At 37.4% G+C, this 14824-nt stretch overlaps 2 protein-coding genes, 1 long non-coding RNA gene and 1 pseudogene across 9 annotated transcripts in view; all 4 read left to right on the top strand.

The window, feature by feature from the left end:
• LOC105154647 (uncharacterized) overlaps window positions 1-14824 on the top strand; it is a 577042-nt gene that overhangs the window by 12021 nt on the left and 550197 nt on the right. The window lies entirely within an intron of this gene.
• LOC105144011 (uncharacterized) overlaps window positions 1-14824 on the top strand; it is a 488432-nt gene that overhangs the window by 400785 nt on the left and 72823 nt on the right. The gene's annotated exons all lie outside the window — the stretch shown is intronic.
• LOC147909058 (uncharacterized) overlaps window positions 1-14824 on the top strand; it is a 59202-nt pseudogene that overhangs the window by 30109 nt on the left and 14269 nt on the right. The window lies entirely within an intron of this gene.
• Window positions 10661-12399, top strand: LOC147909059 (uncharacterized). The gene is made up of 2 exons (XR_015545670.1): window positions 10661-12023; window positions 12281-12399. It is a non-coding gene; the product is annotated as an uncharacterized LOC147909059 (long non-coding RNA).

Raw genomic sequence — 14824 nt, 5'->3', positions numbered from 1 at the left:
CGAGACAAAGAGTTCTATATAATTTATAACAAGAGTTCCGCTTAATAATTATTTTTAAATAATTTTTTAAAAATGGAGTGCTAACTTCTCATCGAAATTCGAGATCGAATTTTTCTGAGTGACTTAATAGCTCTATTTTGGGAATATCTGGAGTTCCTAATACATAAAAAACAAAGTTTTGACAAGAAAATTTATAAAAAAAAAAATTTTTTTTGAAAAAATATTTTTTTTATAAAATAGTTCTGTGACACATTAATTGTAATTCTAACAATTTCGAAGAGTTCTCAGCGATTAAAACCAACGCAGACCAACTCAAAAATAAAAGAGATATATACTTAAAACGAAATTTGAAAAATCGGTTGCAGAAGTATTTCGTTATATAGTCATCCAATCGCTTTTTCACCTAATACTTTTTGACAGAACTCGTCGAGAACTACATAGAACTCTAATCAGAACTACTCAGTACTCTCAAAAAATTTTTTGATGTCGGACTTAAAAAATTTTCAACGATAAAGTTCATATGTCCCAATATCTCGAAAACCCAGTTGGCCCAATCGCTTACAATAATTGAATTTTTAAGCGAGGTAATACGATTTAAGAGCCAGTGCGATTTCGGCAACTTTACCCTAAATTAGAGTTAAATAGTATATAGGAAAAAGTTATATATACTTTTCTTTTTCGTAAGATTTTGACAAAATTATTCGTTAGACTCTGATGTAGGATCTCTAACGTGAGTATTGCAAACATTAAATGGAACGCGCCTCGAGTTGTCGAAATGTGGTCAACATAAATTCGGAGAATTCTTCTTTGTTTTCTCACTCGCTTATCGTCGCGCATGTTTTAACAAAAAACTCGTGCCTATTGAAGTCGATGCGCGGCGTTTCACTTTGAATGCTGCGATTCGTTGAAGAGCATCATTCCTGCTTAGTTCTAGCTGTGGACAATCATTCCTCCTATTCGATCCGCTGTTTGAAGTACTTTTATTTTGAAAGAACGAGTGCTTTTATTTTGAGAAGACATATTCATGTACATATTTTGTAAACAATTACACTAATATATTTACGCTACTAGTAAGTAAGGTATTTTTTGTTTTTATGTATTATAAAAATGAAAATATTATTATAGATAGATCAGGTCTTATCTCTTTCCGCATTCTTATTTATTTGTATTGATTAATTCATTCATAATTATTTTGGAAATTATAAAATGATAGATTAATACATTTTATTTACTTTTACTATGTAATTATTAGGTGTACAAATAAGTTTCCGCCGTTTGACAAAAGACGGCGCCACTAGCAAGCTATGGTTAAAATTGTCTGATGTAAAATATTATATAGTAAGGTTGGACATCTGTCAACAACATAACCTTGAAATACTAGCGATTTTGTATCAGCATCATATATTTTTTTTGTGCGAAAATGCCGAGTTTTGAGCCGAATAAGCGTCATTTGCGGGAACTTTTGATTTACTTCTTTAATTTGAAGAAATCTGCAGCTGAGGCTCATCGATTGCTTGTAGAAGCATATGGTGAGGTTGCCTTAAGTGAGAGAAGTTGTCGTGAATGGTTTCAAAAATTTAAGAACTGAATTTGACATCGAAGACAAAGAACGTAGCGGAAGGCTGAAAGTGTACGAAGACGCAGAATTGGAAGCATTATTGAATGAAGATTCGTGCCAAACGCAAAAAGAACTTGCACTTACATTTTGATTTACATTAATAAAACATTATGTATCGTTCTTTCACAATAAATGCTTAATTTTTGATAAAAACGGCAGAAACTTATTTGTACATCTAATAATTTTTGAATATATATATGGTTGAGTATAAAATCACGGACCAATGAAATATCTTGTAAAAAATGATTCAAATAAAAGTTGTAGGATTTAAAAAGATCTATTTACTGATCATATTTGTTCGATATTATGTCACATTGTCGATACTGTAACCTTTTCAAGTTTCATAATTCGAAAACTACTTACTCAAAAATAATTTTATTGTAGTGTTTTGAAAAGTTCACTATTATATTGTGGAATAAAAAATTAGATGTCCTATTTAAAAAAATCGATGTGACCTTGACTTGATCTTGGCGACGCCATCCAAGATCAAACTTATTAGATCAGTAAATAGATTTTTTGAAATCTTACTTTTGTCTGAATTTTTTCCTAAAATGCTTAGTTTTCGAGATATTTCGCTGTCCCGGTACTTTTTATACACCCTGTATATGTACAGAGTGCCTGTAAATTTTGATAAAGCGTTTGTGTGTAGATGGAGCAGTCTAAACTGAGTCGAAAAGTCCTCTACCATTTTGCAATTTTCGCATTAATTAACAGGATATTATTTTTATTACTAAAAATCACTGAATTTTGGTCTTAAATAATTTTTTACTCAAATACTATCAACTTTACAGAAAAACAGTAAGAGAACTCTAATTTCTCATAGAACTCTATGAATTTTTTTAGAATTTTTTAATACCACATTTTCTCATGTTGGTGAAAAATAAGAAAATGCAGTACTAAAAAGTTGATAAAAAATTTTGAGAAAATAGAATTCTATGAGAAGAAAATAAACAATTTTTGTCTCAGTTCTTCTGTGAGTTGATAGTATTTAAAAAAAAATTATTGAAGCCCAATATCGGCAATTTTTAGTAATTAATATCATTAACTATTGCAAAATGATAGAGGACTTTTCGATTCAGTTTAGTTCGCTCTATCTACGCTTTATCAAAATTTATCAGACCTTGTATATATAATATACGTATATATATTTTTTTGTGTTGTAATTATAATAATTATATTTATCTTAGAAGAGAGAGAGAAGTCCCGTTAAACATGTATGATATCGAGAAATTATGGAAATTATTATTATAATAACCGATGAATATAGGATTATTGATGACAATGGCAAGATCCTACCACCTTCAAATTATATAAACGTAAGAAGATACTCTGAAGATATGAATAGCAACCCTAGTGCCAAATACATTTATGTTATTGCTAAAAATAATAGAAATGGCATATATGATTTTATTTTGGCATTCTATGGATTTTTAAATACAAGCATGACATCACATCAAAGTGACTCTTTTGAACCCAATGTGTCGGCATCCAAATATTTCAATAAATTTGAATTGAAAACTTTCAAGGAAAGATTGGAAAGCGATAAGACCACGCGATATATTATATGAGGATGGTCGAACGTACATCACTTTGCGACCTGGATGGGCAGATATTTTAGCGAAAAATATTTGGATGCAATTTCACATACCCTGCCCTTGGTCTTTTAAAACTGCAAGAGGTTCGCAACAAAAACAAATTTATTATTGTCGAATCACAGCAAAATGTACCAAGTGCTACGCGAAGTTAATTTATACACTTGCAAATGAACCCGAGAAAAGTGATGAAAATATTGTATTTAAGTGTACTATTAAGAATCCTGTACCGGTCTATGTTCATGAAAAAAAGAGACAACTGAGAGGACGTACAAGAGAATTGATGGCGAACACTTTGGTAGATACTAAAACCGATGCAATAACGTATGTACGAAATCAACCGAAGGAGTTGATTAATTTTGGAGATTCGTATCCTCCTATTTTATCTAAAACTACTGTACTCAGGAAAGCTATTGCTGAAGCGAAAGACAAACGTTTAGGACTTGTTGGAAGTCTATTAATAATACTATTAATATAAAACATACAACGCATGTAGGTTCGATACACAAAATTGGTGCTTTCCCATTTTTTTGTCACTATTGGACGAAAGAGCAAAAGTTATTGTATAAATTGCACTATAAGAACGTTCCTCAATCATTTATGACTATTGATGCAACGGGATTTGTAGTAAAAAACATAAAATACGATTATTCTAAATCAAGTCACATATTTTTATACCAGTGAGTGTGTCACGAATGGGTAGTGCGCCAGTATTTCAAATGTTGTCTGCAGAACAAGACACGGTAGCGATCACATGGTTGCTAAAGATTATAAGCACTGGTGTGCCTATATCTCGTATTACTGTTTGCGACTTTAATCAAGCCTTATTTATATCATTATCCATAGCATTTGTTCATAAACGTGATTTACGCGATAATATGCAAAATTGTTATGATATTATAATAGGATAATTAATGTAATAATTTGCCGGGCACGTTTATTAAATTAGATGTTAGTTATTTAGTGTCTATAATATGTAGATGGAATTGCGTAAAACAATATCCATTGCCTAAAGTGCGGCAGTTTTTTATTCGAACTATTTGCCACATATATAAAATGTAAAATTTACAAGATGTGGAATACTTTTTAGAATCTTTGTTAGTAGTAGTAGCATTAAATGAAAGTATTGGCACATGCGGAAAACATTTAGAATCTCAAACGCGATATAATCATGTAAGTAATGTAATTAAAGGTACAGTTATAGAAATGGATAAAGAAGCTGCAGAAAATTTACGTATTATTCATGATGAAGTAAATATCGAAAATGATTGTTGCACGGGATGATTAGAATGGAGTAATACTCTTTATGATAAAGTTTGTATTATTGCAGAACATTGTAGAAGCGAAGACACGCTAAACGCATTTTACAGTACTGAAATAGCTAAAAAAATTAAAAGGCTAATGAACTATTTGCCGATTTGGACATTATGTTACCTTATTTCAAAGTCGATTCTGTTATTGCAACATCATTCAGCGTTTAATCGGAATTCGCAAATATTAAATGTCGAGTATTCAAGAACGAACTTCCATTGCGAGTTGATAAATTTATTATACGTCATTTAGAATACATAGACGGACGCATAAAAGAAGCATCGACAAATTATTCGACTACAAGCGCAGAAACAGAAAATAATAACATAATAGATAATAATAATAATGAAAAGACACACATCGCTTCAAATTAGCTTGAAAATGCAAGTAGTAAAGCAAGGCGAGTTCTAACCCAGGGGCTAGAGGGGAACGCGGGGTGCGGGGAAATACTCGTAGGCGCGGGAGATACCTAACGTGGGGAAAGAGGGGGAAAGGTCTGGGCTCCTACACAATAGGGCTCCTACACAATAGGGCTCCTTTTTTTTGTCGTCAAAATTTGACCATATTTTTCTTTAAAAATGCATCGATAATAAAGGCTTGCATGTTAGAGAAAGATAGAGCGCGCGTAACGTGCTATGAGTGAAGAAAGGATGGAAGAATTAATAGAGTACAAGTTTCTTTTGTACGATACAGTTCTTTCAATTTTTATGGTTTTTCCTGACGCGTCGAGGCAAAGGATGGGAAGTAAAAGACAATACACACGAAATAATGCGAACAAAAATGTTTATTCACATCTTATTACACCGGTTTTCGTACTTATTAAAAACTAAAGCTAATAGTTCGCAATCGACGAGCTGATGTTCATTGAAGATGTCGCTATCATGTATAATGTTCTCAGATGCGATTGGAGAATCGCGTATACTTGTTATCTACCGTATCGACGAGTCGAGCTAATCATTCGAACGTTACATCGATACACCCCTTAAAATCAAACATACGGCGTAGCGTCGTTCATCGTAATGCGTACGGATGAAGAATCGAGACGTACGAGCGTAGCATCGTTCAGCATGCAAACACTGACGGTTAGCGGTTCAACGCTTATAAAATTATCCTTGTATTCCTTGTATTGTTTCGAAACAGCTTGTAAATATTTCCTCGCTGCTCGTAGAGGCTCTTCCACGTTTCGAGAGACAGCGATAGTTCGTGTCCGCGATGATCTCCACGTAACTCGGTGGGCCAACGTTGATTCCAATTTCCAAAAATTTGTAGCCCGTACTGTGTACATACATAATGTTAAAAAACGTTTCTTTTGTGTATAGAACTTACATGTTGAAACTTACATGTTATATTCTTTCTTCACATCGTACGATGCACTGCTCTCTTTAGCGAAGTACATTTTTTCAACCGTTCGTACAAGCGAGTATCGCAAGACTGATTGCATCCGCGTAAATTGTAATACTTCTGGAATCGATGAGAGAAGACAGGTCCTCTCCCTCTTTCCAAGAATTTCGAACATGTTGCGACACGTTTTATCAAGTATTTCTACGTATTTTCTTTATCACGAATTTAAACATACGTTTATATTAGGTGTTGGAATTAATTCGTAGCGTTTTTAATGAAAGAATGTTATTTATTTCACATGAGCATTAAAAAATACATTAATGAAAGTACTTCCCATCACTTGTAAAACGCTACGAATTAATTCCAACACCTAATACATACGTACATACGTTTATACATACGTTTATACGCACATACGTACGTTTATACATACGTTTATACATTACATAGGAAGGGAAAAGAAATACATTAACGTATTTTTATTTAAAAAATTCTTTTGCAACCACCAATTATATATTTTCAATACATTTTGTAACGCGCAATTCTTAACATGTTGTCTACATCGTATAATATTAGTAACATCTAGATAAAGATTCCATGTCTTCGTAAACTACATCATAGGGTCTCAATGTACATGCGTTCTCGCTCATCGTCCAGAAGCAAGTTCCGCAGCCACGTTCGTTTCTCGCGTCCCTTGACATACACGACAGCATCATCTTCAAATACAGCTATATAATAGACGTTTTGCCTCGTTGTACGGGATCGTCCCGTCCTCCCATTGTAATCCATGGTGAAGCCATTCAACCTGGAGGCGCAAGATCTGTCGGATCTTGTCAAAAATTTCCATGGCACGGGACTCGTAAAAATGTAATGCGTGAGAACGGTCTCCTGTTTCAGCACCGCCACTTCCTTCACGATAAATTTCTTGTTAACGATGAATCCTTGCAGATCCACAAACGTTGGCACGAGCATGTTGTCGAGAAGACTGCAGTCGATTGCGATCGATTGCGACGTATCGTAGATTTCTCGTGTTAGAGGTGCACTTAGGTGATTTTGCGCACAACGTTGGTCAATGGATTATATTGAGTCACGCGATCGTGTATGATGAGACAATAGACTGTTGTATTTGCAGGTCCTCTTTACATTCAAAGTCTAATCGCACGTCCACGGTGCAACTCTTGATTGATTCGTTCTGTCGAGAACAATTGATGATCACGAATGGATCATTACGTAAAAATGTTGTAAAGGTGAGACTCGGCTCGAGATACTCGTATCCGTAGTAGCCCTTGCAGAAACGCGCGTACAATTCGTACAGAATCGCACATCTGTTTTTGTCAAAATCCAGATTCAAGTCATCGTACGGATAATTCCGAATTCAGGTAAAGTTTCGCATTGCTTAATTTGCAGTCGTCGAATCGACTTACATCCTCGGACATGACGTTTTTTCGACCTGTTTGCATAGCGAAAATAACGTAGCGCAGCTTCTCGAGCTGAGTAGCCGTCTTGATGGCCACGAATGCTTGATTGTGCTCTGCAAGAGCGGAAATTCGTACAAATCCCACGAGCGAAAAGCCATGCTCAGATATTGTCCGCTCTCCAAAGCGCGCAGCATCGACATCTTATTTATCTCGCTCAATAACACATGCGGCATTCGCCACTGTACTTTGAATAATTCGAGCGTTGGCTCTATCGCCGGATCTCCCGTCAGACAATTGTTGTCGTTGCGCGCTCGTATTAAAATCAACTCGTGACGAGCGTTGATCACCACGCGTTTGTAATCTTCGCAAAATCTCAGCAGTACGTAGAGCGGTACACAGAAATTAAAATATCCGGCTGCAGTAGTCTGCGCATCCCAGCCGGCATTCTGTAGAATCATGCTTCTGTCGGATGACACTGTTACATAGTTTTTGAGCGTGCCAATTATACCCACATTTCTATTACGATCAATCTCCACACCATTGAGTTCATATCGAATCTTATCGAATATGAACGCGACCCAATTATTTCCCAATGCCACATGAGCACCCTGGACCACTTTGTTCTTCGTCAGTTTTCCCTTGACATATAGAAAGCTTTCGTACGGCTTGTGTACAGATCCTGTTGCAGTATGGGTATTCTTATTTCGTCGCTGTACCCGAATATTGTATTAGCGAACGGGTTGTACGTGTGAGTCTCAATCTTGACGATGCAATCGTCAAAGATCGGCTCGTCTTTAATGTTTAAGATATCAGTCATTTTAAAAGTTGCGCACCACGAATTTCAAAGATTGTAAAAATTTAACATTCGACGCACTGAGCTTCTTCTTGCTGACGCAGTTGGATGAGCGAGCGTTATTGAGCGGTGATGTTACCAGCCTTGTAAAGAATGCGTTATCTCTCTGCGTGCGCTCCACTCCGTTCAATACGAGCATCTCACACTCGCTATTGCTGTCACACGTGCAATCTGACGGTGATCTCTTCTCCGCGAAAATCGAGCAATCGTCCGTTCTGGTCGACGACACGTATCGTTAGATCCGTAATGCTCCGTACCGTAATCGGCAGGTAAATGATCTGCGTCGGCCTCTCCGATATCTTATATCCTGGCACGCTCGGCGAAAATTCGTGTATCGTGTGCGCGCTTTTGCCGTTGCTGTACGCGCCCGCGGTCACGTTACACTCTACGCGGATAACGTTTACGTTCATTATGTTGATCGACATATTCGATTCGTGCCATCTTCGCGGTCGCAGTATACGCTTCGACGAGAATCCCAGCAGTGATTCAATGCTGTTAGGCTTGCCAAAGTTTATTCTGTATGCACATTTAATCTCGCATCTCATCGTGTTGTAGTTTGCGCGGAGCGTAATCGGGTCCACCCTCATCATTATCATCATTATCATCAGTGTCATTGTTGTTGTTGATGTTGTTGTTATTGTTGTTATTGTTGTTGTTGTTGTTATTATTGTCACCACGCACTACGTCAACGGTTTCAAGTGCGAACGTTTCCGTAAAATCGTACGTTTCAAAAATTCATTTATGTCTCGCACTTCGTACGAACCCTTGGGAATTGTAATTTCTGCGTCGTCTTTGCCAAAATAAAATTTATGGTTCGATTCGTTTACATTTGGTATCGTGTGATAAGTCTCAAAAATCGCCAGACCGAGCTCGTAATCGCCGTCACTCAAATCTATGGAGGAAAAGTAGTTCGCCGCGAGGATGGTGCTCTTCCTGCTCAGCGTAAGCGTCAGCGACATGACGGAAAAAGCGTTCGACTAATACTGAGATTTTACAGCACCTCGTCGAGCTTTTTAAATTCACGCGCGTCTACCGTTTGTAGAAACCGCAGACACATTTGACCGCAGAAGCTCCGATCGTACGTCTGATAGGACGTACGATTGTACTCTACCGTCGTAGCACCATTCTCGAAATATCGCACCAGTTCCTTGGGCGGTCGAAGATTACCGAAACTGTCAAAGTATACGACGCGGTTGTTCCTCTTGACGTACGCTACCCAGTGAGTACCCGGCCCGGTCGCATCGTCCAGATTCACGATACCGCTTTCGTTTTGGTGTACCCCGCTCGTCGGTAAAGCGTTACGCATGAAGATACCTCTAAAGTACGGTATGCGCATACATTTCGCGAGCACGTCCAATTGCACGTTGGTAGTTGCACCCGAGGGTATTTTTATCATCTCTTTGATATTTTTTTTTCTTCGCTTCTATACCCTGTCCGCGTTTGTAGGGGCTGAGATACAGTCCGCGTCCATATTTGTACGGAGCGAGATACAGACCGCGGACTTGTTCCATCGCGCGGTCGTGACGTTGCAACTCCTCGAGCTGACATCGCGCGGCTTTGCTATCGTTTATCGCTTTCGCCACGCTGGCCGCTCCACCAATCAAGGACCCGAGCGCGCCCAACATTGGTAGAAAAGGTAACGCACCACCTCGTTTTGCCGTTGGAAGTATCCGCTTTTTCGTTGTCTTTTTCCTCGTTGTCGACTTCTTTTTTGATTTCATGCCCATGCCGATCTTGATCTTGGCTTTCATCGCTGCCCAAACGGTAGCAGCGGCGGCTCTCTCGCTCAGAGCCGAATCTCTCGCGGTGACGTTTCCGCGCCTCCTCGGCGAGTACTTTGTCTGCCGCGTGTCTATCGGTGAGATCCTTGCTCCGAGAATACGCGATGTCATGTTCTCCGCACACCGCGTCCAGTGGATTTATGTCCACGTCACCTCTGGCTAATCGCTTCGTAAGCCGAGTGCCCGGGCCGCAAAACTGGTAGTCCGGAATATGTAACTCGAAAGGAAGCGCGTTTATCACTATTCGGAGACATTTGAATTCTATAATTGAAAATTTTCTAAGTCCGACATCGAAAAATTTTTTGAGAGTACTGTGTAGTTCTGATTAGAGTTCTGATTAGAGTTCTATGTAGTTCTCGATGAGTTCTGTCAAAAAGTATTAGGAGAAAAAGCGATTGGATGACTATATAACGAAATACGTATTTCTGCAATCGATTTTTCAAATTTCGTTTTAAATATATATCTCTTTTATTTTTGAGTTGGTCTGTGTTGGTTTTAATCTGAGAACTCTTCGAAATTGTTAGAATGACAATTAACGTGTCACAGAACTATTTTATAAAAAAAATTATTTTTTCAAAAAAATTTTTTTTTTTATAAATTTTCTTGTGTGTCAAAATTGTTTTTTTATGTATCAGGAACTCTAGATATTCTCAAAATAGAGCTATTAAGCTGTTAAAAACTATTCGATCTCGAATTTCGATGAGAAGTTAACATCTCATTTTTTAAAAATTATTTAAAAATAATTATTAAGCGGAACTCTTGTTATAAATTATATAGAACTCTTTGTCTTGTCAAAAGAAAACGGGAACTCTAATCAGAACTCCTGAGTACTATAGTTGGGGTGCTAACTTCACATACCCACCATTGATTGCTCGCGACAAAACGAATCCGTCAAGAGCACCACTATGGACGTACGTATAGAATTTGACTGCAAGAAGAATGTGCCCGCCAATACTATCGCCTATTGCCTCATTATACGATCATGTAATCAAATAATATCGTTGTCAACGCAAGATTACGTAAATTGCAAGGTCAACAAGCATTTAGAACTTTAAAAGGCAGAGAAAAACTGGGATGAAGCAGTCTTGAAAAATTGCTTGTCATGGTTATACCCACGTTTGTGGATCTACAAGAGGATTCGTCGTTAACAAGAAATTTATCGTTAAAGAAATAACAGTTCTGAAACAGTTTCATACATAACAGTTACATACACACACGTGTGTGTGTGTGCGTGCGTGCGTGCGTGCGTGCGTGCGTGCGCGCGCGTGTGTGTGTGTGTGTGTGTGTGTGTAGGATAGAATTGAAAATGGGTCGATAACGGTCTGATAGCTGTTTATAGCTGTTAAATATTAGTCCAATAGCTATCCAATAGATATATTTAATTGCGCTTCAATGCGAAGTGCGGCAAGCGACAAAATGCTGAGGAATCTTTCGAGCGCGACGTCTTCTCCTATACTTTTGACTGAGGCATACGCTTTTATTCGAGGCATTGTACTTTTTGCCGCTGATATATTGGTTGGTGGACAATCTAATAACTGATGATCTAATTGTAACTGATAAATGTTGAAGTTTATTCGTGGAATCGTTCGAACGCATGATATATTTTTCGGCTGAGATATAAACTTTTGATCGGAGTGTTGTACTTTTGCTAACATAATGCATTGATCTAATTATAACTGATAAAAATGCTAAAGTTTATTCATGAGATCGTTCGATCGCGTGATATACTTTTTTTACGGCTGAGGTATAAATTTTGATCGAGGCATTTTTTTTCTCAGAATGATATCATGTTTCAACGAACATCTTTACTATATAAAATCTCGCACAGCCCCCGCGGTCAATCAGTCTGTCAGTCTGTTTGATGATTGAACTATCGGTCAATCTATTAGTCGATCTGTATGAGATTTTTATAATAAAGATGGCCAACATCAATAATTTTGTTGAGTGGGTGATATATATAAACTTGCAAGCACGTTTGTTGGTGGAGAAAGTGACTAATTTTAATGAGGATGCGCTTAACCTTCAGGCGGTGGGTAGAGCTGCCGAACAACCCGACGGGTTAAGAATTGAGTTGTATATTGGCCATGATAATGAGCTGATAAGAGAAACGTAAGTAGTTGTTATATTAAAAGGATCCACATAATATATAATTTTTCTGTCTTAATTATCAAATATTGTTTCATTTTATATATTCATTCAGTAATTTATTTTTATTCTTTATTTTGAGAGGAGGAAAAATTTATATATAATATATTATACTAATCTTCTAAAGTTACTTTAAACGATAAGAATAATTCCGAGATGTTACTTCGCGTGGATATGCCTCGCTATAACTAAGTACGTTTATATTTTTTATTCTTTTTCAGACTTAGGATCGCTGACTTGATCATCACTTGAATGAACTGACTATACGATGTTTTGATAGAGAGGACGCGTCGATTGAAGGGGAATATAAATGATACCAACAATTGCCTAAAAAGAAGAAGGATGAAGATACTGATGATGACGTCATTTTTTTGATGCAGCGGCAACGAACATCTTAATAATTATAAAAAATTTATGTATATATGTGCAAATAAAAATAGATAGATAGATAAAGACACACACACGCACACGCACGCACGCACGCATATATATAAAAAATAAATAAATATACATATATATATATATATATACATATATATATATATATATATATATATATATATTAACTTAATATTTATTTCCTTTCTTCCTTCCTTCTTTCAACCTCATCGTGTTATGCGTGCATCATCACGCGCGACCGTAAAATCGCGCAGTGCGAATAAATATAGAAAATAAAATAAAATAAAATAAAATAAATAAATAAGTGACATATTTTGCGTGCGAGAAAAGAATGGTGACGCATGAGAGATGGTAAGTATTAATGATAAGTATAGCGCGCGGTGGCGGATCGCGCCCGATGGCTATTGACCTCGCGCCACATCTTCACCGCGACGCGGACGCAAGTTTCCGCACACCTTTGCTACATAATTTGTGGCTATTTCTCTTTGTAATTTCCCGCACCCGGGACATCCTCATCCCCCCGCATCACCGCGACGTCATCCACTATGATGTTATTTTCTTCCTCCTCTCCTGTGACGTCACTCCCTCGCCTAGTGACATAATCTCTTGTGATGTCATCCATCTCCCCCTTCTTCCTGTCACCCCCTCCCCTCCGCAGGCCTCCCATCGCGGTATCCCCCTCAGAGGATTTGAATTAGAATCGGCCTTATTACCCTACTTCTCGACATTCTTCGTTTTCTCTGTAAACAGGAACGACACTAAAAGGGCGCAAATAATAGATGTAGGCAGCAAGTTAAAAAGAGCGATATGACCTGCGCGCCCCCGCCATTGGTGCGTAGTTCGAAATCTCTTCAGTGACGGTCCTCTTCGGCGATCCTCTTCTCTGCTAGCACCGAGTGAAACACTTTCGACACAATAAACGCACACAGTTACCGATCCTAGCAACAATCTCGCAGAAAAATGCAAAAAAAGTACAAAAGAAAAAATAAATAAAAATAAATTTAAAGTGGCGTATGAATGGTAGCGCCTGCACGCTTATTGTCCGTCCTCACGATCCGGGAGGATACAGGATCCACTCGGGTTATCCGTGACAAAGTGTTGGACGAAAACGTTGCGTCACAATACATACGTATTTATATATATACATACTTGCGTACAAACATCATACGTACATACGTATATATACTGTAGTCTTGATCGGGAGAGAAAGAGGGAGGGAGGGAGGAGAGATAGAGAGAGAATGAGAGAGAGGCAGAGAGAGAGAAAGAGGGAGAGAGAGAGAGAGAGAGAGAGAGAGAGAAGCAGCATTTATTATGTGCTTTGGAACAAGTCCCCTCAAGCGTTAAGACCAATATACAGAAAAGATTCAGTTAAATATACATTGAAAAAGATTAAATTCTGAAGAAACAATATACAAAGATTTAAAAAAAAATATAAACAAGCATATTCTATAAATATTATATAAGAGTTTACGTAAGTAATAAGCACAGAAAACTAAAATATCGCATTGATATACATACTATTAAAACGTAGATACATGCAATAAGATAAAACATCTCAAAGAATATGCATTATTGTCGCAGAAATTGAGAGCTTATCGCTAATTACTATGATTTTGTTAGCAATTGCGTATATAGTTTTTGTTTAAAGATACTTATAGAACTCGAAGAGTATATCCTGTAGGAGATTATTAGCAGCAGTTGAGCGAAAAGACTGCTTATAAAATTTTGTGCGACATTGCTGCAGCAAATCACAAGGAGATCTGGATTGTCTGCACGACATTTCGGTACGCAAAATGAAAGAGAAGATGTTGAAGTCGCTCAATCTTAAAAATACTATACAGCAGACAACAAATGAAATACTGCCTCCTAAGGCCAACCTGCAACCAGCGTGCACGCCCATAATAAGGTGTGATCGAGTCACAGAATGCTGACAAGTAGTAGTCACTTTTGATCTTTCTCATTGCAGTTTGCACTCTATTTCGAAGCAGCTTGAAGCTTCGATAATTGTTTATGTCGCCTCTCCTGCATTACACTCTTCTGGCAAGATCTTTCTCCCACACCGCCCTCCTGAGCTCAAATGTGATCCACGGAGCATTTTTATAGTGAATTCTTTGCAGCGGTGCATGCTTATTATGACAAGCAAGCAGTTTTAGATTTAGCTGTCTACATTCCAATTAATAGAGCTTTCTTCAATCAACCAGTCCAGGCTTTGTATTTTATTTAGGAAAAAAATACTTCCTCGTTGAAAAATTTAAAGTTATATATTTACGACACATAACGAATCTGTCCGAGCATCATTGTATCCGGATACTGTACCTGTATAAAATCATGGGCCGAAAGAAATGCCATGACATGTTGGACAAA

Source organism: Acromyrmex echinatior, chromosome 7 (genome assembly GCF_024713525.1).
Source record: "Acromyrmex echinatior isolate Ae372 chromosome 7, ASM2471352v2, whole genome shotgun sequence".
NCBI classification, from domain to species: Eukaryota; Metazoa; Arthropoda; class Insecta; order Hymenoptera; family Formicidae; genus Acromyrmex; species Acromyrmex echinatior.
This window is presented reverse-complemented; position numbering and strand designations above follow the sequence as displayed.